Source organism: Dermacentor albipictus, chromosome 1 (assembly GCF_038994185.2).
Source record: "Dermacentor albipictus isolate Rhodes 1998 colony chromosome 1, USDA_Dalb.pri_finalv2, whole genome shotgun sequence".
NCBI classification, from domain to species: Eukaryota; Metazoa; Arthropoda; class Arachnida; order Ixodida; family Ixodidae; genus Dermacentor; species Dermacentor albipictus.
The window spans coordinates 432,274,218-432,300,939 of NC_091821.1; the positions used below are offsets into that span (position 1 = coordinate 432,274,218).

Sequence of the window (26,722 nt, forward strand, 5' to 3'; positions counted from 1 at the left end):
TGCGTGCAGCTGCACGTATCGGGGCATCTATGACGCCTGACGCCTCACGACGTCGCGGCGGCCCGGCATCCCTTTTGCCTGTAAAAGTCAATGTTTCTTCTTTCCCGAATTTTTGTCTTTACTTCTTTTCTCGTTACGCCCAAACGGATAACGCCAGCACCTGGTTTTAGTTTAAGTACGCTTACGTGTTCGACAGGGCTGAGTGGAGATCAGAGCCGCGTTCCTGGAATATCTTATAGCCAACTATAGATGCCTTTCCTATATGCATGCAGACGAGCGTTAGGTAGCGTTACACCTGTGCTTTTCAGCTGCGTGCAGAGCTTCTGGTCTCGCGCAGACTGTAAAAGCAAAATATTTGCTCTATAGAGTTCACTGTGACTAACACCCTGTTCACGAATTGCTTGATTGGCCACCGATGCACAAAAACCTTAGAAACTGAGAGGCACCTGCTCTAAACGACACCTGAACGCGGGCCTGGAGGGACGTGAGGCTCAATCATGCGTGAGATGCTTCGAGGTGAAAGCTCTTGCATGTTTAGCTAAGAACGGCACGCGGTAGCAATCGTGGCGACAAACAACGCGCCTTGTGTTCTTTTTTTTTTCTTCTTCTGGAACAGCATTTCTATGCAACGAGCCACACGCTTAGATCGATAACCTCCTGCAGAGAGCCAGTGTGAACTTAAACTTTCGTGCTCTAGAAAGTGTCGCATATTACACGCAAGAGTTACTCTCGAGCAGGCGCCCGGCCCCCCGTTCTTCCAACTACACTAATGGAGGATAGCCAAGTATTTTAGTTGTCAGAGGGCGCCAGTGGGTGGCAAAATCTAAGAAAAAAAAAGTGTCGGCACCTGGACCTTTCTTTGAGAGAGTAAACTTTGTTCCATATTTAACTACGTATTATCGGATTTACCCGTAAAGCCCGGAGATGGAAACTGTGGAAGTACGAAAAGTATTGAAGATGGAGTTCACCATGAGTAACTTCGTAGCGCGGGAAACAAAGGACATAACAGAAAGGAAATGACAGAGACGCGCGACATAGTGATATGTGTATGTCGTTTTGCTTTTGCTTTGTCCTCTGTTTGCACGCTAAGAAGAAACGTCATGGGATTCTACGCAGCCCGATCTTTAACACTGGGAAAGCATGCGATAAACGGCTGCTCTCGCGAAGGATTCCGGTTAAGAAAACACATGTTTCTCGCTCTCTTCGTGCGTATAAAGGATTCTTAAAATAAAAACATGTTTTTTTTTCACATACTGTCAATCCCTCATGGGATTGATTATAACAGGAAAGGCAAGTACATAGAGTAGTGTTTGTGAACAAAGAATATAAATAGATTATATAATCATAAGTGTGTTATTGCAAAGGCTTTGGTTTCACTAAACAAAAGAAATAAGTAGTTCATCACAAATGCAATATTTGGGCGCAATATACTATAACAAGGAAGAATCTGAGAAAACAAGAAACCAAACAAGAAAAAGAAAAAAAAACACCTGAAAGCACATGTGATATACAGTACCTAATGAACATGACAAACAGGATGCAGTCATGTGTATGATGCATCATACAAAAGGCACACTCATAGATTAAAGTGTTAGGCTATGAAGATCGGTAACAAACCTGGCTATGTGTCAGAGCTGTAAGGCAAGGAGGTGTTCTTCCACTGAATTAGCAAATGTATCTAGTGAGGAGCTGTTACTAATGGATTCACTCAGTTTATTCCACTCTCTTATCGCTAAAGGAAAGAAGGAATTCTTAAAGCAATCGGTATGAAAAGAATGGTCATTGAGTGTTTGTGTGTTTTTATGCCGCGTCGGCCGTGTTTCATTTCTGGAAATATATCTAGAGGTATCATTGTTAAGCTTGTTATGTAAAAGCTGGTACATAAGTTTAGAACGGGCTAGTACAGCTCGGTTTTGTACTGTTAGGATTCCGGCTTTGTTAAGTAGTTCAGTTGGCGACTCTGTTAATTTATGTTTATTGTATATATACCGTAGAGCTTTCCTTTGTACACCTTCTAGTTTTTTAATTAGTTGTTTAGTGTGTGGAAACCAGATAACATTTGCGTACTCAAGGACTGACCTGACGAAAGTTTTGTAAGCCAGAAGTTTTGTATCGGGTGGTGCTAGTCTGAGGTGCCTTCCTAGAAAGAAAAGGTGTTTCATTGCAGTTGCTGTGACATTGTTTATATGGGAGTTCCATCTGAAGTCATGTGTTAACAGTAATCCGAGGTACTTGTGTTCATGAACTCGTATTAGTGGCACGTCGTTAACGGTATACGTAAAGCTCGAGTTATTTTTTTTTCTAGTGATTGAAAGAACAGCAGATTTCTTAGTATTGATGGTCATCTGCCAGTGGGCACACCAGTTAGACACAGCTTTCAAGTCGTTGTTTAATGTTATATGGTCATCATACGAGTTAATATTTCGATAAAGGATGCAGTCATCTGCAAACAGCCTAATGTTTCCTGTGATTTTTGCGGGTAGGTCATTAATAAAAATTTGAAATAAAACGGGAGCCGGTAAACGGCAACAATGCCTGTTTTCACGCAGTAAAATACACGAGCGCTCTTTGGAATAAAGGTTGAATAAAAGCTTCTTCATACGAAAATTAAGAAACCCCAATTTTCGAGTCTGCTGAAAGCCCACATTCGTGATTAGGCCTTCGAACATGCATGGCCAAGTGACGATCATTCAAAAAGGTTAAAAACACAACTTGGCTTCACTTCTACAGCAATTCGCTTCGTTTTCAGGAATTCTAGCCCTGAGTTTGGCTGCGAAGAAGAAGTAACGCGTGCTAAGAATTCGAACTTCGATGAAGTTTCTACACCGCAGCAAACGTTCAGCATTCGTCCGATCTCACATCTCACGTCTTCATTTTCTTGTAATTTCTTTTTTTTTTCATTTCTCTCGCGCATTCCTAAACACGACTTTACCCAAACATACCGCTCGAACAAGATATGCCGAAATTCCGGGAACTCAGGCCGAAACCCGCGTTCCGAGAGCTCGTATACTAAGCACGCCCACGCATTCCTCGCTTTGCGTATGCAGTGTCGGCGGTATCCGTGCACGTTACTCACCGTTGGCCGGACGGTCGTCGGACGGAGCAGCAGCTGCTTTCGCGAGGAGCTGTGTGGCGCCGGCCTATACCCTTCTCTTTCTCTTTTTTTGTCGTCCGGATAAGCAACGGCTCTTCAGAGATGACCAGCTACGTGATCGGTAGGGCGCCTGCAGAGTGTCCGCGAGGGGCACGATGAGGCCAGCGGGGAGACCACATGGCGCCTAGTGCAACGACACCAGCAACGAGGCGCCCAACATCCGGTCATGCCCAAACAGCTCCTGCAGCAATGCGACAAGGGGAGAGAGAGAGAAAAAAATACACATGATCGCATACAGGTTGCATACATTTCTTTCGTAGAAATACAGTTGTTTTATTAGCTTCAGAGGAATCTTTATAAAGACGACGGCGGCATACCAAGTGCTGGACCTAAACTCGAGTAGAGGAAATAAAGTGGCGTCGTGCAGGTTAACTGCGTTCACCAATGCAAGGTTACACTGACGACAGAATAAAAAAAAAGAAACACCAGCATGGATAAATAACAATGTTTGCAGGGGCGACACAGTAGTTTGAATAACCAGGGTAGAAGGAGAGGAAGGCAAATGGAGGAACCTGAAGAAGATGAAAAGAAAGAAAAATATACCAGGTGTTATTAGACAACACAGAGTGGGAAAGAGGGAATGAAAGACAGGGAAGTTAAGCAGATGCAAGTACTGTTGGCTAATCTGCACTGGGGGAGAGAGGATATAGGGAAGAAAAGAAAGAAAGAACAAAATAGAGAGAAAAGGGCTCCACTCGCGTGCAGACTCGAAGGAGCCCACCAAGTCTATTCACGGTCGTAAAGGCCTGTCGACTTTAAATATTGTTACAAAGCCTTCGTTGCTTTCTGTGCCAGCGACACGCACGTCCGCACGCACGCATAACCAAGAATCTTGGTTATGAAGAAAGGAAGGAAAAAGTGGAGAAGGAAAGGCCGGGAGGTTAACCAGTTTAGCTCAACCGGTTTGCTACCCTACACATGGGAGCGGGATGGCGGGGATGAAATATGGGGAGGAGAAGTAGTAGCTTAGCGCAAATAAAACCACAGACACAAGGAAGACAGACAAGGACAAGTGCTTCCTTGTCTTCCTTGTGTCTGTGGTTTTATTTGCGCTAAGCTACTACTTCAAATATGGACGACCAACTAGCCCAACAGTCAACTCTTCTAGAATTCATTTCTCGTACACTGGGCAACTCCTTTTCTGTGTATGGGGAGGAGAGAGTGAGAGAGCACATAACACAGCACACATATCGTCAGTTACAGTCCATCACTCTCGCGCGGTACGTGACATCACTGTCACAGCCGGTTGTCCAAGCCTGTCTCTTTCAAAATTTGGTTACGAAAATGGTCGTGCTTCAAGTAGGCGTAGTGCTCTTCGTGAATGGTGGCACTGGACGTCATAACGAGATCATAAGCACAGTATGTGCTGAATATTTGTTTCTGTGCCCCACAAGCCACGTGCACGTAGGTGCGCGTCAGACATGCGGATCGAGTGTGCTGTCTCGAGTCTAACCTCGGTCCAGAGGCATTTCTCAAAAATCGCCTGTGGTATACAGCACTATTCTAATCTTTTAACTGGATCCGTCAAAAAGGCGGACAATACATGAACAACAAACCGATTTCAATAATGGACTGAAGTTAATGAAAATCCACTAATTAGGCGTTCTCTAATTACTGTCACATGTTGCCGTTTCAGAATCGTAGCTGGTGATTTGGCATGCCATAATCAGAGTTAGGAATGAATTCTAAGCATGACACCGGTTTTTTTGTATGTGTGTGTGTTTCCCACTACTTCTTTAACAGAACGCAATTTTATTTATTTATTTATTTATTTATTTATTTATTTATTTATTTATTTATTTATTTATTTATTGCTACACAGGACCGCTGAGATTAGGCAAAGCCTGCTGATGCTCGTTGCCTGCTGAAAAGTCTTGTAGGCGATGTTCTGGGATTGCCGTGATATCCACAAGAAACGAAGTGCACACCTGATCCGCTTAGGCTCTATTTAAATGCCCTTTTTAAGAAACTATAAGGAAGGAAACACAGGGACTCGATTTCTGATAATCGTGACACTGTAAAGCAACAGGCATTGAAGCCAACGAAAGCATATGGTAATTAGCTGCGGTTGAAGTATAGATGTAGAAAATAATGAAGGAAAAATGAAAGTGGAAGACTAGGTAACTTGTCACCAGCAGGGACCGAACCCACAAGATTCGCCTTACGTACATGGTTGGTTCGGCTCCTACCAGCAACAAGTTATCATTTCGTGCACTTTTACTTCCCATTTCTTTACTATTTCCTGCATTTCCATTTCAGCCCCAACATATTGTTCCTATGCTTTCGTTGGCTTCATTGCCTATTGGTTTCATATGGTCGTGAATAACAAAGCTCGAGCCCATCTGCTTCCCTTCTCCTCGTTCATCCATAGTGAGGGTCTTGAATGTCGGAGCCTACATGCCATTAGGTAGCATGCAAGGGTTAACTAGCCACGTGCCTCCTCTCCTAAGTAATCATCCTGTGTGATGCCATCGGGCATAAACACATCCACATCCACCTGCTATTTCACTGAGTGACACTAGGTAACACTCCCAAGTGTAGATGTATGCCTAGGTTAGTGTGCGGATCGGTGGCCGTCGCTGTAGCGCAACTGTTAGTTAATCACACGCGTAATACGAAGGTCATGCGTTCGGCCCCGCCCAGCAGAAGGTTAGCTTTTCGTCCAGTTTCATTTCCATTTTCTTCATTATTTTGAGCACCCTTTGAGGACAAGTGACCCCTACGCTTTCCTTGGCTTCATTTCGTGATGCCTTTGTATCCTCGTTATTAAGAATACTGCGCAATCTCACATCTTCAGCTTTGCCAAGGTTGGTTAAAAAGTTTACACCCCTTTGCGCCAATTTAGCCAAATTTAAATTTCGATGCTGAAGGTTTTTAAGCATGAACGCGCACTAGCACTATGACAAAGAAATAATACGCTTGTTGCGATAATATATTAGCATCTCGTATGCGCTTCTTATTCTCCCCATCGAATACGGGAAATTTCATTCGATAATTTTATCGGTTCAAGAAATAAACAAAATTCTAGTGAGAGCACTTTAGCAGAATGGCTATATCAGAAACAGAAAGCCGCCATGATTACAAACAACCTGCAATACCTCACGCCGGACACAGCTAAAATGTGCGTTCACATCTGCGACTTGCGCCAAGCAAAAATAAGCACAAGTGTTGCAGATCCAGGGTGATAAAAGAGACCTAGCCCTTGAGCCACAAGGAAGGAGCTATATTAATTAACAGCCGCAGCAAGTAAGAGTTTTGCTGATTTCAGCAACACCGATTCTGTTTCGAGCATCTTTTGGTAGTTTTTTTTTTAAATTCGAAGAATAACTGATTAGTGCTGATTTTAAGAAGCAACATGAGTTATTAGCAATGTCCAGGGACAGTTGGTTTGCGCGTTAGCAGCTCTTGAAATGCTGCTTGAGTTGCCGTCTGAATTTGTTCTAGATTCAGTAATCGAGTAAACACATATTTTAGCAGTGCGCAAGGTGCAAGGATGCCGCTTCCTTTTTAAAGTTTTCTATCATTTTTTGCCATCAATCCGCACATGGGCCCATGTACCAATTAGTGCGAAATATTCAAGACTTAGAATTGACCAGGAGACTGCAGGGTTCGTGCGAGGAAAGAGGGAATATGGCTTTTCATCAGCAAATCTGATAAAATTGATGCTCCGTAAGTGAAACAGTGTCTTCGAAGGAGTACTAGAATAGAATAAAGCGCTCAGCGGTGATAATTTAAATAGCGCATCGTGCAGTCTATGACATTTCAACATCATAGCAACAAGAAAGCTCACGTGAACGCTTTTGATATGCCTACACTGCATACGATGTGCGACTGTCCTCAAGCGGAAGTGGAAGCATAGATTCGAACTCTGTGCGGCCCATGAGCTTACTTCACTCTAAAATCTACTACCGACAAAAGAGGCCTCCTACTTGTTTATTACGCCTTTCCTTTCCTTGATGAGTTGGGTAAAGGGGAGGAGGAAAGCGGAATAGTTGAATAGGAGGGTTAAGTGCAGTACGTTTCCGAATGTCGTTGCTAGGGCCCCGCTCCCTACAGACAAGAACGAATAGCGCCTCTTTCCTCTGTACAACCTCTCTCTCTCTCTCTCTCTCTCTCTATGAGCGCTATTCTTCGTATTCATTCGAGCAATGCGAAATTGCGAAATCCTCTTTACCTCCCCAAAGACGACTGCACTGTTCATTTTCTTCTCTCGCGCTCCTTCGGTGCTTTCTCCTAGCAGCGCAAGAACACTGCATTCTTTAAGCAGCTTCATACGCTCTATCACTGCACCAAAAAAAGAAGAAAACGATATGGAGCACTGTGATCTACAGAGAAAATTGTTCTGTGAGAAATTGCGTGTGGCACCTGAGAACTATGAGCACCTATTTCCATTTCGCTCCTCATATTTCTCCCTTCCTATCTATTTAAGCCCTATTTCTCTTTCTCCCTGCAAGCTAAAGAAGACTGGACTTTTTCGCTGGATATCTGCCGGCCTTACTTTTGTTTATGTCTCGCTCTCATTTCCTGAAGAGAAATGTTTCTATAGATTTAAGATTCTTAAGAGTTTGTCTTCAACAGATAACGCGCGCAGAGTAAGTTGTGATAACATTTTAACTATAAATAACAGAGAAAAATTTATAAGCAGAGATCTAATATGGTCTGGCTAGCTTTACACACCACGAGTCTAGTCGTGTTTGAGAATGCGTTTTCTGACAGTTTCACGGCGTGCAAGCGCGCTTTGCTTGGTAAGTCTGAACAAGCTGACTAGTAATGGAGGGTGTGTTCTACTAGTCTTTTCTAGGTATTAATGGCAAAAAACACGAAGATACTTTTGCTGCTGTCTTCCCGCATGACCTAGCTAAAGTCGGTAGCTCGACCGCCGTAGTCTGTGCTTAAAATTATAAAATCACAGGACACAAACGTTCAGCAATCTTAAGATGCAATTAATTGGCAACGTTTTGAACATTTGTCGCACATTACCACGCCAAATATAACGGGCGATATGAAGCAAGAGCACCGTGTTAAAACAGCTGCCGATCCAGAGAGCTTCACCGTTTATGGACAACGTCAAAGCTGAATTATTGCGATCCCTAATGTATGCATGTTAGAATACACATTATTCTCCAGTAGTATTTAAGAATTAGGAAATAACGACATTCGAGTGTCAAAATACATCTATAGCGAGCTAAGTCGATGTTCACCGCATACAAGATATCGTAAATACGTTGAAGTCAGCAGTATGCGAAGGAAGAGCATAAATGAAAAAAAGAACAGATCACCGACGATCACGCTACTCCCTAGAGCGAATCTTGAGGTCAGCTGCTTATGCTTTTTTAATGCCCAATATATTGTGGCAAAAAGTATCATACTGAACCACAGGGTCCCCTCGGCGGTGGGGTTGAGCCCCTCCTCGGGTAGCTCGTTCAGCATTAGTTACAGACGAAGCATTTGAACAGGTTGCGTTGCTCATAGTTCAGAAAGCAAGCGTGAACCCGGGAACATTCATACTTTGCATTGCAGTTGCATATTATTGCATTAGGTGGCACATCATGCAGCAGTAGCATAGAGTTACTGTATATGGCTCCCGTAGGGAGCCTGATTTGGCCTTTTGTTTTCCTCGTGCCGCTCCGTTGCCACTCGCTAAGCGCATTCACGCGGAACTCCGAATCGCTGCAGAGGAGCCGCCCTAACAGTGGCAACAAGGCAGCGCCAATACAGCGCCGACCACTCGCTTCGGTCCGAATTCGCGTTTGTTACTGGCTCTCCACCCTGTCAGCAAGAAACAAGTGGCGAAATCCGTCATCGCTAAGTCACTTGTCAAGCTGAGTTCAAATCATTATGTATGTTTTGTCGTAATTATTGAGATCGGCTGTTTGTTTTAATGCTGATAGGATTACAGACACGGCACCAAGCAGTAAAACTGGTTGGATTTCTACTTACTCGATCGCCTAACAGCATTAGCATTGGCGATGCGTTGACGATGTGGAAAGCTACAAAACACTAATTGTTCACTTCGTCAGTAATTTACTACCCCACTCTAGCATGATACATGGTGACGGTAGCGAGCAAACGCCATGTAGACGCTAAAAAGGCACCGAACAGACGCTGTGGCGCAGGTGAACAATTTGTAACGGCTTTCACCAGTACTTTGCTAAGGAAGATGCAAGGTAACTTCAGGAAAAGCGTATAGGTAAAGCAAAGCCCTGCTGTCACATGCATTTAAACGCAGCTTATGGTTAGGATGTTAAAACATTTTTTTGTGCGTGTGAATACACCAATCACGGAGCATGTAACATGATAGCAAACAGACGCTGAGCAGACGACGCGGTGCGGATGAGCACATCTCAAGGGGCATGCGGCCTTTCTATTGGATAAGAATTCATGTAGTTTCGACAGTGCTGCAACCAGCTCGTGAGGTAGATCCCCTTTGCAATACATTTGTGGTTTTGAGGGTACAATAAATGAAATAGCCCCTGCGCGATCGAGAGGTTGCCTCACTGCACAAATATGGATTGCAAGATGGTGGACCCATAGAGTTTCTTAGAAAACTACTAGAGAGAACTCTGGCGCTGCAGTCGTTGTCCTACCATGGGAATGATGGGAAGTACATGGATTTGTCTGATCTTCATGCTTATGGATTCAAACGTTCTTGTGGCTTTGTATATTACGCTATATAGATCTTATTGTCGTATATTTCAGCGCAATCTATATTCTTCGAAGTGCAGAAGACGCCGGGAACGCGTACAATTGCTGTTAATTGCAACGATTGAGCTTGTCTATGTGCCCAAATCGAAACGCGCCAAGCGTCTCCAGCGTCTCAAAGCACTGGCATGCCCACGATAAGTTCATAAGTGCGTTTCATTCGCTTGTCGATACATGCATCCGTGGCTTAATGGTTTCAATATCAGGCTTCTGTACTAGAGTCCCTGTGTTCGAATCCTGCCGTCGGGCAATTTTAATGATCTTTATTTAATTATTTATTACGCAATAAACTGTTGAAAATGACGAGTTTACAAAGTGACAAAGTTGTTTGAAGCCAAAAGGACGAAGTTTAGGCAAATCCATGTACTTCCCATAATTCCCATGCTGGGACAACCGCTCCCATTGTAGCTCACGTAGACACTAGTGCCAGAGTTCCCTCTAGTAATTTTGTAGGAAACTCTATGGGTGGACCTATGCTGAACTGAGTCTCCATATGGGAGCCATATACAGTAACTCTAAAATTGCATAGGTAGCCGTGCAAAGTATATATAGAAGGTTTAAGGAAAAAACGAAAATTAGGGAGATGCATACAAAAATCACAGTATAAAAAAAATGGCCGACGATTACGATAGTGCCCAATGCGAAATTGGAATGTAGCTCTCTACGCCTTTTAATTTTGCGGTATATTGAGGCAAATAATTTGACAAGGATATCACCGCACCCAATGGCAGTGGGCCAGTGCCACCAGCGCCTTCGCCAAGGGAGGGAAGATATGGGAACGCTGGCATGATGAGCGGCATCGGAGCCAGCTGTGGAAGACGGCGATAACGAAGGCGCGAGCGATATAATGAGGCAAAGAATTTGAGACCGAAATCACCTCATTGACTGGGAGTGAGTCAGTGCCGTCAGCGCCTTCGCAGAGGGAGGGGCAGTATTACATTGCTAGCATGTTGAGCGGTGGAAGAAGACGCCGTAGTCGCGAGCAGTAGCACGAGCGCGAGGGGCATGTACGGGAGCACTGGCAGGATGAGCGGCATTGGAGCCAGGTGAGAAAAGAGACGACGAAGAACGTGCGAGCAGTGATAAGAGTGCGTTTGCGAGGTTACGACGACGCCGTCGCTCATCCCAGGAACGGGCGCCTAAGAGCTGCGCCTAAGAACTGCTTCAGGCAGTTGTGTGCCGTTCGCATTTAAGTGAATGAAATACCGCGTCCCTATTCCCGAAATATTCTCAACACTAGAGTTTTTCGTGCGAGAGAACGGTAGCCAATACCGATCTCGTTAGCCTACAGGTTGCCCGCCCGCCAGTGGCAAAGAGCACCAACAAACGTAAAGTTTTTTTAATTTGGTGCCTGTCTCCTAGTTGTTGAGACGATGAAGGGAACCTGGAAGAAGGTCGAGCGTGAGAAACCACTTCATTTACGGCATTGCGAGGCCGTTCCGAAGGGTAGTGGCCAGTTGCTTGCCACGACCGTTTCGGCCCAGTTATTTACTTCTACCTGAATCTGGTAGGCAGTCGTCGACAGGAGCGTCTTCCATGTCTCGTGGGAGGGAGGGATTTGGCAGTAGTGACTGTGTAGGAGGGTTTCCCTCGTATTCCGAAAGAATGATTTCGGGGAAACTTTTGTTGTGGCGGTTGCTGTTGACGTTTTCGTTTACAGCCACAAAAAGGCAAGAGACAATGAATTCAATGAAAGCGTGAGGGATATTTCTTATCCCTTTTTGCATGAAATATACAAACAATAAAGGAAATAAGAACTAAAGGTTGGCAAAATAATCGTTGCCACCAGTGAGAGCCAAACCCGCATTTCTACAGGATGGGCGATTGTCTGCTATAGAGGAAGAAGCGACGGTCGTCCATCCGTCCACTTTCATGGGCATTTCTGTATGGGTACTGAATCTAGTCAAGAGAATGTTCGCGCTATCGTCACGCGTAGGCAGTGTAGCTGATGTTGATGCTCAAATCCGCAGTCATTTCTCCACCTCAGGTAAAATGTTCGGGGGCGTACGACGTTCACACGAAAGCGGATAAATAGATGCACCAATATGAAAGCGCTATAGAGAATTACGCTTAAACCACGCGCACACATAAATTTTTCTATGCTACAAAATAAAAGGAATTAAAAAAAGGTCATTTTGAAGCCATGGGCCACACTGACGTGTTACATCGTTCGGAAAAGGTGGACGCTCTGAGATAATCGGCACGCCTCGAGAGACGCCAGAATACGTCGACGCTTGCCGAGGCAAACATTGTCCACTGTGTCCTTCTAATTTTGTTGCTTTTATTGAGCCAAGGACTACAACGAGCGACGAGTTGACACGACGTACGCGCTCTTGCATAAGTGCGAAAGGAATTCGGCCGAAAGTAGCATTTCGTGACCGCTGTCAAGTTCAAGCCTGTCGTGATGAACGGAATGGGAGAATCCGCACATAAATAACTTCAGCGATAGACTACCAAACAATGGCATCTGATAAAAACATGCGAAAAGCGAGCCGTCCCTCATTCTTCTACGCCGACATGCCCAATTGAATGTCACTAAGTGAGAAGCGTCGACGGCGTATCTCGCCTAAGATGAAGGAAGAAATAAAGAAACAAATATCTTGGGAAATACTTGCAACCTAATAGAAGGTAAAGTTGGCATTGCGAAAATTATATATATAAATAAAAGTGCTCCGAGTGTTGCCATTTGAAATACTGAAAATTACACGTTCATCTTCCGCTGTGACACACCGGCTAGCTGCAAGCCTCCTGAAGTGCTGACCATAAATTTTCCAAGCATAATTTTGACTTTGTGGTCTTTCCGGTCCATTTATATTTTAACATCACTGCAAGTAATTGTTAATCTAGGATGAGGATGCTACAGGGTCTCTTGTACTCATAGAGGGTGGCTATTAATCTGAGAATCTCATATTTGTTTTATTTTTTCCCTGAGGCTAAAATTCAAGAAAGGGAAGAGAAAGGAAAAGCGGGGCGGGGCTGTTGCACCAAGTACTGTTGAGCATGTTATTGTAGAAAAGTAACAATCTTCTGATATCCGTAGCAACACTTTGATTGCAATTATACGAAAGGAATTTCAAATGACAAAATAAACATCAGAAAAACTGACAGAGAGAAATAAATAACGACAGCATCACAAAAAAATGTGTCATACAAGGCGCGTTCTCGTGTACATCGAAGTCAAAGTGCAGCTTAGAGGTGTGCAATATAACGAGGGAAAGAAAGAAATATAAAGAAATATAAACACTTAGGGTGACGGCTTGTGTTCGCTTTAAGTTCTCAAATTGAAAGTGGATCAGCCACGAATAAATAGCAAGATAACAAAACTTTCACTGCGATTGCGTAACTAAGTTTCTAGCGCTCCGAAACCACAGCACGTATTTGCCGGTTTTCTCCTTGCTCCATGCTTTTTGGGAATGGCGCTCCTTCCATTCTGCTTCGCGGAGAATTTGAACTGCATTTAGCGCATGGTGTTGCTATTGTGTATGCAGGAAAATGCGCCGAAAAAAACGTTGAAGGCTTTCGGATCCCATTTCGCTGCCTCAGTAAGTCGGTTCACTTGACGAAGCGAATTCGAGAAGTGGAATGATTAGCGTTAGAGTTCCAAGCCACTGGCCTGCGCCTGTGGCTGCAAGGGGTACGCGTGCAAAGGTTGCTCTCTTTCAAGGTCGAAGCATGTGCGTAATGCGGCGGCAGCAGTCGTGATGGGGAAGTGCTTATCGGCGCCTTACCTAGAATGCTATAGGCTTGGTTTCCTCCAAGAGAATATGCGAACGTAATAACGTTACAGACCTTCAATAAATCAGCGAACGCGTGGGCAAACTAATGCGCGCTTGTCATAATGTGGAAGGCGGTTTTATGGCTTGCGTATGCCGACGCTACACGCACTATTATGCCCCATAGTAGGCCGCACCAGCTGCGTATTTTGTTTCGACTGGCAAACCGGTTACTCATAACAATATTAATATTACTTTTCCTCCATGTACATTCATTAATATCTTCCAGCGAACCTAGCGGCAATAATGCAGGGTTCCACGTTTTCTATGTTATTTTAGAGTGCAAATAAAGCAAGGGTTTCCAAACATGCTTTGTATTTATGAATAGTATGGAGCCTTTTGATTCTTCCTTTTGCAGTGTAAAATACTTTCATGAGTTTGTGCTCGAAATATTACGATAAGCTACGCTTCAGCATAAAAATACACAGCACCACTGTGTATTTCTACAATGACCACAATGACCTTGTTAATCCTCTCGCATAGAAAAGAAACAGCGCAGCGATGGACTACTCAGAATGACTATTTAGGAAGTAGGAGGACTGCAGCTAACAATAACTAGCCCAGATAAATTTATAGGGAAAAAAGCAGAGAATGAGAATATTTGATAGGAAAAAAATCGCTGTTCGCTACTACCATACTTAAAAACCAAGTTTTCAAAAAGCAGTGACGTTATTCCGAAGTTTCACTGCGATAGCGTTCAGGTGCTTGAAACTGCGCTTCCTCTGTCCTTCAATAAATACTTTGTTTAGCGCAAAATGACACAAACAAGAAAGACGACAGGACAAGGCGCTGTCCAGTCGTCTTTCTTGTGTGTGTAGTTTTGCGCTAAACGATGTATTCATGGATTCGCACCAACTAGCCCGCCAGCGCATTGTCTGTCCTTCAAGCCGCTCAATTATGGCTTTGTTGTCCTTTGACGGCACTCTGTAAGAGCCCACCGAGTGGACATGTCCACTAGGTGGACTCTTACAGAATACCTCCCTTGGTTGTGTCGCCTTCATTTTGCCTGTGTGTGCAATAACCAAAGAAAACCGAAGCTTTGCCTACAGCGGCCACCGTTGGTCTAAGCCTTGGTCATACGTCAGTGTTCAAATCAGGTATACGCCAACCACCCACCTATCGCTCAACTGCCGCATTCTAAATCCTAATCAAGGTTTGTAGCACGCGTGACACAGACTTTGAGAGTTCTTGCCTGTATGCCATAGTTGCTTGCGCCATAGCGTTTTCTACAAAAATGACTACAAATAACTATGGTGCCATTGTGAATGCGAGTGGCAAACATGGCGGCAATTATGGCTGGTACGTCGATTCGTCTAAACTTTGTCCGTCTTGGTTCAGACGGTTCTGTGACTGCAAATTCATCATATTCAGCAAAATATTGGTTTATTCATGCAATAATTCACAATGCATGTGCGCATGTGTGCAGATATTTATTGCATTTCTGCCAGCCTGTGAGCTATAAAACGGGTAAAAAATGCGCACGAACATTAGCATAGGAAGAGGGGTGAGAGAGGAAAGAAAGGGAGCAGCACATATTATTGGTTGTTTGCCCTGCGCACACGCTTTCTATCATTTATGGAATGCATACCCATTTTCCTTATGCTTAGGCGCTTCACTTAATGACCACAAGCTATGTAATGCAGAGACTTACAAAATATAGATGTTTTTCTTCATCGCCTTGACCTTTACAGTGCTGTTGTTAATTTACCCTGCTTTGGGAAAGTTGTATGAATAAACTTCCATGGAGCAATTGGGTAGGCCTTTGTTCAGCGCCTTCTATTGCCACAAGAGGGATGGACAGTTGCCGTTGTAATTTCCATCTTGAAGGCATTTTCTTTCTCCAATCTTGCTTTCCCATTCTTTGCGAAACGAGCAAACATCACGGAATCGAATCCCATAGCAGCCACGTCGGCCGCATTTCAATGGGGCCGAAATTCAAAAACAACCGCGTACTTAGATTTAGGTGCACGTTAAAGAACGACAGGCGGTCCAAATTTCCAGTGTCCCCCACTACGGTGTGCCTCATAATCGAATCTCGGTTTTGGCACATAAAACCCCAGAATTTATATTTCTAAAAAAAATAAACAGACAATGCCGGCACAGAAGCTCCAGCGAAACGCTAACCGCAATGGAGCAAGACGGACCCGCGTAAGCACAAAGACAACTGAGTTAGTTCAGATACATAAAAAATCTGCTGCTGCGTGTGCGGCCCACGCTGAAGCTCAACACCGGAGACGCCCAGTCGAGGCGGCGCCGCGGGAGCAGGAGGCCGAAGCGAAGCGCCTACGTCAACAAAACCCTGCAGTTCGAAAGAGCAAAGCGGACGCACACATCGTGCCCGCCGTGAGCATGCCGCAGTACGGGAACGCGATGTCAACGCAAGGTGACAAAACTGACACGACCCTGTATTTCTAACCGATGCTCCTTACGGTCATCGAGTTCTCTCTGTTCATGTGTCTGCACACGCTAGACAACGCGCGTTTACCTGGTCAGCTTATGTTTATTGCAATTCATTGTTCCCCTACAGCTACGAGCCTTACACTACGTGTAATCTTCTAACATGTTGCTATCGCATTTATTCCTTCGTCCTTGTGGTGAAACTGTGAATTTTTTAAAACTTTTCTTTACTTCTATTGCCTTGCCTACGTAATAGCGCAGAAGTCATTGTCAGGCAAAACTGGCCTTGAACTTATACTTCGCAGCTGTGCGCCGACAGCACAGCAGATGCCTTCATTCATTTCACGGCACACATTCTGCCCTGAGCCGAACATGCCTACGAACGCTTATCAAGCACTCTCGCTTAACACCTACAGGGGCTTGTTTCTTTCTCTGTTGATTGATTATTCTCGCCATATCGCGTATGCTTGATTGTATGTATAAAGCGCAGATGGTAAAGCTTTGCGCATGTGATAGTGGCTAGTACACATCAATTATGCAACTGCGCCAGCTGTGATAGGTGACAAGAGCATGCTCGCGCCATCGACACTAATCGGCTTCTCATCGCTTCTGCAAGCTGTTGAGTCGCGATATTCATAAGAAAATGACATATACATAAGAGACAACTACAGTAAGATCTGCATAATTCAACTGAGGTCCGATATGCCAGAAAACGCATTCTTTCATTCATTTATGCAGTCTAAGAATCATAGAGCTTCTCGCTAAAATGACTAGATGCGCTACAATTGTTCAGCCACTAGAAAAATCATGGGTATGCCCATCATAGCAATGGAATTTGTCTAATATTCTTTATCGCGCCTTCAAGTGTACTTGTTACGATACAGAATCGGCTTTATCTTTCTGAATTTTCAAGCTCTGTTATTTTTTTTTCAAATAAAACCACGGAATTAGTATCTGCGCATATGCATAATTAGTACGAATTATTGCATTTATAACCTAATATTTTTTTGAAAATTATAGATTTGGCAAATTCTCAAAGGCGTTTGGAGCCAGAAGGACGTAGTCAAATCTACGCAATGGCCCTAACTGTCTAACTGTCCGACTTGCAGCTCCCCTAAACACTAGCGCAAAAGTTACTTTGCTTTTTTTTTAGGTATAAGTCTATGCTGAAGACCCATAAAAGGTATACAAAGGAGAAAATGGCAGGCTTCAGACAACAAATCAACGTTTACTGGCATAAGGTACGGTATATTGCCATGAGAGACAGCCGTATCGAATGTGGCAAGCTCTGCTATATTTAGTGATTAGTTATTGCTGAGAAGATATGTATAGTACCAGGCGGAGTGCCATTTTAGAGCGCAAGTCCTAGGCGCACGTTCCTGCGACGAGCGTCGGCGACGTAAACGAGCGAACGAGCACAGCGAAAGATGAAAGAGTGAACGCAGAGCGGGATATGAAAGGCGCTGGCCGCGAACGGCGGAGAACAATGAGAGCGTCTCCTGTGGTGGCGTGCGCGCGGGAAACTGGTGTCATGCGGACCCGCCTTAACTGCTCGATGCGCATTCGTAAACGGTTTCAGTCAGACCGCTCCTTTCGCACTATCAGCTCCTCGCGTCAGCTCTCGCTCGCACTTGTTTGGTTTGCTTGGTTTCGTCTCGTTCGCGCTTATTTCGATTGTAATGGTTTGCGATTGTTTTGCAATGTGACTGTATGCTCGACGCGAATCGTTTGTGTCGAAGCCACGCCGCACAAGCGATTACACTGGAACCTTCGAGGAGTCACGTATAAAAGCCGATGCGCTTGACCTGCAGATCAGATTTTCGACGATTGCCGACTCTGCTACATGTCTCTCTCAAATTCCTTGCCTCAGTATATCGCGAAATGAAAACCTTTCGCATTAGGAAGTATCGTAATCGTCACTGAAATTTTCTTTCTTTTATTTTTTGACGTGTTCGTACCCGTTTCGAGGAAGGCAGCTGGCCAACAAAAACAGTTGAGCGAGGAACGACTGAGCAGCATTGCACACGAAGTGCAGCGTTGCCCATAACAAGACAGCAAAGTGCAATAGCATCAATATTCCTTTACTGGCGTACTTACACCAGAAGTAAAGGAAGCATGATCAGTGATAGATACAACGTTTTCGGGAAAGATGCCACTATGGGTCGCAAAGATAGGCAGAGGGGTGTATATTACGCTCTATCCGTTTACAAATTTCTGGTGGCCTTGCGGTACATTTTGTGCCAGCGTAAGCGTTGATTTTAAGCGGCTGAGCCGAGCGCGACGACGTCTGGCGAGCCAGTTTCTTTCTAAGTTATTTGATTCTCCAAGATCACGCTTCCTTCTAATCGGGCGGGGGGCCACTGCTCGACAAATTTAGCCGCGCGAACATTGCTGCCGTCACCGATGTGGCGCCGGCTGGCTGGTGAACGCGTCTCCAGTGGCAGCACTAACAGAGTCGTAAACAGCGCCCTGGGCGAGACCTTGGGGGGCATTCCGTCGCGCCTCGATGGCGCCTTAACGACGTTTCATATGCGGCGATTTAGCGTTGCCAACGGCAAGCCGCAACAAAGCAGCTCGAAGCGACCCCCAGCCTGCACACAAGCGTTTTCACTGTGTATTGCAGAATATGAGGCCAGAGATATGCCCCTCTGACGAACCTCTCTGCCTCTCGGGTTACTGAACCTTCATTGTCGTTCCCCCTCTGTTAACGTGGGAAGCATTTGTTCTGCGAGAGTGCTCACGATAGCTAGCGCGCATTTCAGCGATCGCTACTTCATTATGTCAATGATAAATTATTCCGGGCAAAGGGATAATTTTCGCAAGATAAGCTTCGTAACAGAGGCGCAGATTCAGATTGGCATGATTATCACTAATACAATTTGCATATGGACTATTTCAATATTTAACCCTTAGAAAACAATTGATGGAACATCCTTTAATTGCACTATGTAAGTCAGTCAGAATCTAAGCCATAACGATTCGGTTAAAGCATTGTGTGTAGCACCAGTATTGAGAATTCGGGACCCAAAATCTGCATTCAAGTGCGCGGCTCTTCAAGGTTATACGTTTCCGTGCAGTAGGCAAATGCAGTACAAGAGATGGTTAACCAGAGCAGCAATGCATTTCATCAGGTACATTAGGAGTTCTTGTTTCTCGATATTGGTTAGAGGGAGAAAGCTTATTGAAAAAACCCATGGCGCCGTCTTGCGCAGCGCATGAATGGTTTTCGACGCTTAGAGCAAAAAGCCATAATGTGAACGACGTAAATTTCACATTTGCGTTCAGAGCATGCCCACACATTTCAATTCTGCAGGTTAATTAATAACGTATTATGAATAACAATCATATTGGTCATTATCAACAAAAGGGGTATGTCCGCCACTGCATGCTACGAAGTTGGTTCTGCAAAAATTCTTCTTTTGTCACATATGTCGTATTCGCAATAAATGTTAGAGAGGGGTCGATGACTTACGCCGTGTCATGCATAATATCAACTAGCAGCGGCGAAAAGAGGAAACGGCCACGTAAACGCTTCCACATTCCGCATGCATTAGCGAGACGGTCTTCCCAAATCCCGCAGGGAAGGTCCGGTGGCCATCGCTAGCTGCAGGTGTACCGTCTGTCGATATCACGTCACGTCACTTGAAGGTCACCGACAGCGGGAAATGAAAGCATTTCAAGCTCTAAAGAATATGGCAGATCTCATGCCTTGTGGGAATCGATATTACGCGAAGCAGTGTGCGGCGAGCCTACCAAGTTAACGACCATGAGAGCACCGAGACATGAGCCGCTGCTTCGTGACCTGCATGTCATGGCCTATCATTTGTGTTCATCATACACTCTCGTCATACTGTGCCAATTTTGGTACAGGCCATGTTAACGAAACGAGCATGAGAGCGCCAAGACGTAGGCGGCTAGAAAGCATTTAAAAGTGGCTCATGCACACCGCATTTGTTGCGCAGCCTATACTAACGCCTCGGGTTGCTTTCCTTCAGGATCCCTTCTGAGATGTGTTCGATTCCGCTCAGCACCGGAGAAATTTGAGGGATCTTTTTTGTTAGTGTATAATGATCCGTTCCCACTGCGACCTACCGAGTTACGCAAGTTGGCGTCAAAGATGTTCATTGAAAAACGGCACACGCTTACTGGCACCTGCCCAGTGAACAAAGTTGGCATCGACGATATGCATTGGCGACTGGGACAGAACGAGTGGCACGCACCCAGTGTTCCAAGTCGGTGTCAAAGAGTTTCTCGCAACAGCGCCACCTACCCCTTTCCGTGTATACAGTGACCGATGTCGGCGTAAGAGAGGTTCGTTGAAGAGCGGCACGCATGTACAGACCACCACATACTCAGTGACCTAAGTCGGTCCGATGGTTGTTGGCGGACCCTATTAACTCAGCACTGCAGCACGATTTCCTAGCCATTTCACCACTGACTATCCATTGACCCAGATAGGCGGGAAACCGGTTACATACATACATACATACATACATACATACATACATACATACATACATACATACATACATACATACATACATACATACATACATACATACATACATACATACATACATACATACATACATACATACATACATACGTAGCCCCCAGAAAGTGCGTGAAGTACCCTAAGAGTGCTAACGCAACAAATTCCGTCCACACTCATCTCCTATACACAAATGATTATAGCGATCATTTTCGAGACGCTGCGTCAGAAGTCATATTGGCACAGGCAGGTGCTGTACAACCAGGCGTACAACGCTGGCCACTGATTACCTTAGCATGGTTTTATGTCATTTAGGCGGAAAGAATGTTAGACACATAATAAACGACTGCTCCTAGCAGCCACTGGACAATGGACACTAATTTACGTTCACGGCTATGAGCCAGTTCATTCTCAAAGAAATTTTAAAAGGCTAAACCACAAATGACAGAGAAAAAATACAAAAAAATGAATCTGGAACATTCACGAAACCTTGCGTAATCGAAACGCCAATTCCAGCGAAGTCGAGTTCCAGACGAACGAGACACATTGTAGCTTCAGATAATTTTCTTGTTCAAGTGGTATCCTGCCGGTTAGTCGATAACTACCTCGAATTCCTCGTGAACGCTCTTCAGAGCCCCCACGCTAGGCCAGATCTAGTGCACCGACTACGTTCAACGCTCGAATGGCTACCATTAATGCTCCTAAACTGGCTTTTGCGTTTACAAGCTAACTAAAACGGCTAAATGTATACACATCTATTTATAACCCCTATATGCACCCCGCGTCGCAAAAAGAAATTTTGAGCCGTTTGGTTAAAGCAACTACTATGAAATTTAAACCTTTGCTCGAAGAAAGGTTTCTGTAACACTCCGACAGCAATTTGGAGATTTCTTAGATCAACTTCAGCATACCACCCTTCTATTTTGTTCTGTCCTACCTTTGTTTTTCCCGAAACTCCTGCCCCTACGTGGCGTGGTGGAGCACATTGTAGAGGCCCTTCTCTCAGACCGACCATTCCACCTATCCGCCAACAAAGCTCTCTCTCTCTCACTCAGTTGAACCCCCAGAATTATATGTGTTTTTAAAGGTTATTTTCTTACTGTGTTGCGAAAGCCGCAATTTTGGAACAAGTTACTGGTCGATTTGACAAGTGCTGTTGCAACACGCTATAACCAGTCGGAAGTCGAACCGCTTTAAAGTTGTCTGGAGAGAAAGCCGTTGGGCATAAGGGAAACTTCGTGTTTTCGCCACACCTTGAGGAGTCGCCCGCCAGTCGGGCTTCACAATTACCTTTTCTGTGACACATTTCTTCGTCTAAGGAATTTTCAACAATTAATTGGAAAATTAGTGAACGAATGATACATTAATTAATGAAAGTGGCAAATGTGACCACTGAAACAATGCGCAAATTTAAGAGGCCTGCAATGTGGCACTCATTTTCTATAGATTGTTGATTTTTGCACTTGAATGCGGCATCAAATACGCCTTGCAGGATTACGCTGGCGTGGCACAACGTCCACTCTGAATTCGCGGCACATGTCCACGATGAGACTGCACGGACGGTGAGGAGACCGAAAAAGCTGAAAAGCTGTGACTGTAATGGGTAATTTAATTTCCGCGTACATGGGGCATCATCATCTGTAAAGTATAGCAAAACTTTCGTTCTCCCATGATCTAACGCCGGTTTGCTGCGTTTGGAAGAAAAGCTGCGTGTCTAGGTCTAGACGATAACCAAAAAAGTAACACATTTCACCAAAACACTTTATGCCGTTGACGTAGTCGTGAGACGCAGCAGTATAGACGCTCGCATAGAAAAGTGGACAATAGTTATTCGAGAAAATTCCACGCTGGACGGTCTTTGAAATCACAGGCTCCACCTACCTTTTCAATATATTAAGCTAGGCTCCCTGACGCAATACAGTATTTTCAATACTTTCCCTCATTTCATACGCCTCGAGGCCATCCTCTTGTAAGTATAAAGACGCCTTCACAATCATAAAGCCAGCTGACTGCTTTAGGGTTGTTCTGTTGGTGATGATGGTGATCTATGGCCTGTTAGAGGTCGCTCACGAAAAAGTATAATTTCAAGAAAAGTAGCGCCGAGCTATTTCCAACGTTCAAAGAAGTAAGTGCAACCAGACGCAATTCTTTTGAGAGCACAGAAATCATGAAAAAGTTAGCTGTCTTCACCACCTCCCCACAAGATGAAAACTAAAATTCAGATGACCTATATGATGATTGTGCGAAGAAGTATCGATGACAACGTTTAATGTCATCTCTGGTGTCGTTTTTAAAGCGAAGCTTTCTTGTGGGGGGAGGCTCGCCTGGTTTGTTGACCGTGACTGAGGCCTGGCTGATTTCTTGCCCTATAGGCCAATCGATCACGGTGGAGTACGCGAATCGTGCGTGCCGCTGGGTTCCTTGCAACACCTCCAGATGGCGCTCTCCTCTGCGGCTGCGCTCATTACTTTTCGAAGCGAGATCGGGATGCCTTAGAACATGCACCTACAAAGCGATATATAAGAAGGAAGAAGAAGCATGCGCTTGCTGCGGTAAAGCTAGGGAAACTACGGAGCATGTTTTATTAGAACGTGAAGACGTCTACCCAGCGGTCGATTTAGGCACCACTGGCCTCCTTGAAGCCCTCGGGTTTAGGGGGAGCAATGGTAAAGCAAACATGTCCGCAATAGACATTAGTAAGAGGAGACTGGAGGATTGGTGGAAGAAAAGTAGCGAAACGACAAAAGACGGAGACGTGCAAAAGCACAGTTCGCAATAGGGTATCAGAAAATTTGGGCATGGTAGTTCATAGTGCTCTTTTTTCTTTTTTCATTGTTTAACCAAGGTAGGATATTCGGCAGTGTAGTAGCAAGAGCTTGGTGGCGCAACCCACCACCCCGTTCCACAGGGGACGCTCATAATATCCATCCATCCATCTATCCACGGCGACGCCGGTCGTGCGGGGCAGGGAAAGAAAAAAGAACGACAAAGCTTGCCTTCGCACATCCTCGGCTGCACGCTAATAAGGAAGTAAACACTTCTTGCGGGTACAATGTATTTGAATGGCGCTCCACATGTATGCGCAAACTGCCTCTGAAACCATGATGCGTTGAAGGCGTCCTTCGTACTCGCTAGTAGCCACCAACTCATCTTAACAAAAGGCTCGGTATAATTTGTGTGCTCTAGCGCTTGTGTGCGTGTGTTCGTGTTTCGACTCTTTATGCACTAACACAAAGCTTCGCAGTATATATATGCCAAGTCGTTGGATCAGATTCATTTTCTCTTGTTTCTTTCTATTTTCTTCTTCACCCCCCATTCTGAAATATCTTATGGTCGGGGTTACCTCTGTGGGCCTGTGTGGCACAGTAATGAACACTCTTTGAAACATAGTCTTTCCTGGTCTTCGACGTATTGCGCATGCTCCGCGAATTCCGAGTTCAGAATTCAAAGGAAGAGATCTCCCATGGGCTCACCGAGCAAGGTTAGTCCGCTCCAATCGCTCCTACGAAACCATGGACCACCATTTCCTGGTGCCCACTTTCAATGCCTCGAGTTCCACGACATGGCGATTGTCGTTTGGCCCAAAGAGACAAGTTTGGCCAAGTAGCCGCTGTGCAAACTCTTCACGTACAACCCATACTCAATGGTTTCGCAAACAGGAACGAACGGCGCTGAACCCCCGTCAATTCAGGGTCACCTGCTGGCAAACGAAATATATCGGCCTTCGGGCGTTCTAAGAGTAGAATTGCCTAACGTATGAGCACATCGCAACGGGCCTATTAAGCACCATTACCAATGCAAGCTTCATACTTTACCATCTTCGACGAGGAGATAAGGTTGCACTCGCGCTGTCGGTGCTAAAGGACCGTCAGTGTCGCTATCGAAGTGATTCCTATAGAACCGGATACCGGGCTCCGCCGATTGATTATTCCGTGATCGACATCAGGCACACCAATTTCAACGTAATAAATAAACTTTGCGCCACGATTCTTATCTGCAAGGTGCCCAGGTGTGCGTTGCGGAAGAAGGCTTTCTAATGGCGCCTGCGAATGCCGAAAAACGAACTAAAATATGGGCAGTTTTCATTAATTGCGTGAAGTGCTGTCGAAGCCAAAGCGGCGTAGCCATCAAGCATACAAAAAAGCTGACTTTTCAATTTTGAATAAGCAAGCAGCTAGAGACGAATTTCTATCACGGCCTTACATTTACATCGACTGGGGCCCCCGCCCCTCTCCACCCAAGTCCCTTCTCATAGTCATCAGTTGGCGTTCTCTTATAGCACTTTCTCTGCGAAAGCACGTATACGTTCGGAATACGTAAGTTGTGATGGGTTAGCGCGAACCGCACTCCGTAGTTTGCCATTAAGGGTCACTACGCAGGCCATTGGGCGTGTAGATACGCTCACTTCTCTTTTCTCAGAAGTTCCGGTTAACTCGACAATTTATACCAAAGCAAGGACACTCGGCATTGTTGAGAACTTTGATTTGATAGCCCGGAGCCACATTACAGCCTTATGGATTAGGTAGCGTTGCGTGGCATTACGCATTACGATATCAGATGCATTTCGCCGTTGCTTGTGACCCGACAGCAAGCACTCTACCAAAAACAGGCAACACTTGCAGTTATGAGGGAGCCTTATTTGGGAAAATACTTTGCATCTCATTCTTTATTTTCGCTCATGACTCCTCACGCCAAGTAGTAAATCGAAGCCATATAGCACCTACCCAGCTGCGTGCGAGCCAACGGCGAATGACGAATGGCGAAAAGAACTGGAAAGCAATGTTATAGAAGGGAACCTCTTCTGGCGAATTGCCAAGCGAATTTAGCATGACTAAGCTCTGAACTTGAAACTCCGAAACGTTTAGCAGATGATGCCCGTACTGCTGTTAAATAACGCAGCGTAGTTGCACACGCCCTCACTGGTGCTCACTTCTACGAACATTCGGCTTTCGCTACAAAATATTCATTGCAGCAAAATAGAGTAAAAAGAACAATGCGTCAGTGAAACAACCACCTCTTATGGGAGATTAGATCGCGCTTGAACATCAGTGTCAGCACTTCAACAATCGGGACGAAACCTTCTAAAAAAGCAAAAAAATAAATAGTAAGTGAGTACTCGTTTATTCACCTTAACAATTGTACCTATGGCTTACAAATATATAATCCTGTTGAGTAAATATTGAAGTTCAAGAGAACAAAAATCTACAGCTCAACTTTCAAGAAACGTGTTTTTGGGAAGACGTTCTTGATTACTCGGAGAAATAGGTTGAGGTGTAGTGCATTGGAAAATGTGACAAATATTATGAAAAGATTACAAAAGAAGAACACGAAAATACAAGCGCGAGGCTGCATTCTGTGTTTTACATGTCTTAGGCGGAATGTCTAATGCTTTTGAGAAGGCAGCGTGTCGTACGTCAAAGCCTCACCTTGCTGCATACCTCTGCCCCACTCCCTCGCCACTTGACCTCCTCGACACGCACACACACACGCACGCACACGAACACACACACACGCATACGCGCGCACACACGCGCACACGCATACACATGCGCACACGCACGCGCGCGCACACACACCTACGCACGCACAGCACCCCCCCCCCCCAAACACAAAGAGACACACACACACGGACGCACGCACGCGCACACACGCACACTAACACACACACACACGCATGCTAACACACACACACGCATGCTAACACACACACACGCACGCTAACACACACACACGCACGCGCGCACACACGCACGAACGCAAACACGCACACGCGCACAGACACACACACGCGCGCGCGCACACACACGCACGCACACCCACATACTAAACTGTATTTACCTTGAAAAACACGCAGAACGAAAATGTCTAAAAGAAAAAAATTGGTTTCCTAGCTATGACGTTATTCCTCGACGCCACTTGAGCAATTCTTGAGCAACTTTATTGAAACCCTAAAAGGTTTAAAAATAATGTCATCGCAGCTCCAAGAGCCATGCCGCCTCTCCAAAGTATGGCGCCGCAAGCTGTAGCATGCTTTGTGACAGCGATTTCAGAGAAATTTCTCAATTGAGACGAATCGTGCGTCAAAATTTTACCGCATAAGGAGGAGACATTGACGTCACCACTCGTAATCGTCGCATTTCCTGGTAGTCTGCGAAATTTTGTTTCCGAAATGACGCCTTGTTGGTTTGCTTCTTGCACACTCTT

The 26,722-nt window shown here is 45.0% G+C and overlaps 1 protein-coding gene across 4 annotated transcripts in view; it reads right to left on the reverse strand.

Moving 5' to 3' along the window:
* LOC135908450 (calcitonin gene-related peptide type 1 receptor-like) overlaps nt 1-26,722 on the reverse strand; it is a 157,107-nt gene that overhangs the window by 61,047 nt on the left and 69,338 nt on the right. For 3 of the 4 annotated variants that reach the window (XM_065440235.1, XM_065440227.1, XM_065440220.2), the window contains exon 2: nt 3,077-3,335. The exons of the other annotated variant lie outside the window; for it this stretch is intronic. The gene's annotated coding sequence lies outside the window, so the exon portion shown is untranslated. The remainder of the gene's footprint in view (nt 1-3,076; nt 3,336-26,722) is intronic. 4 annotated transcript variants of the gene reach the window in all.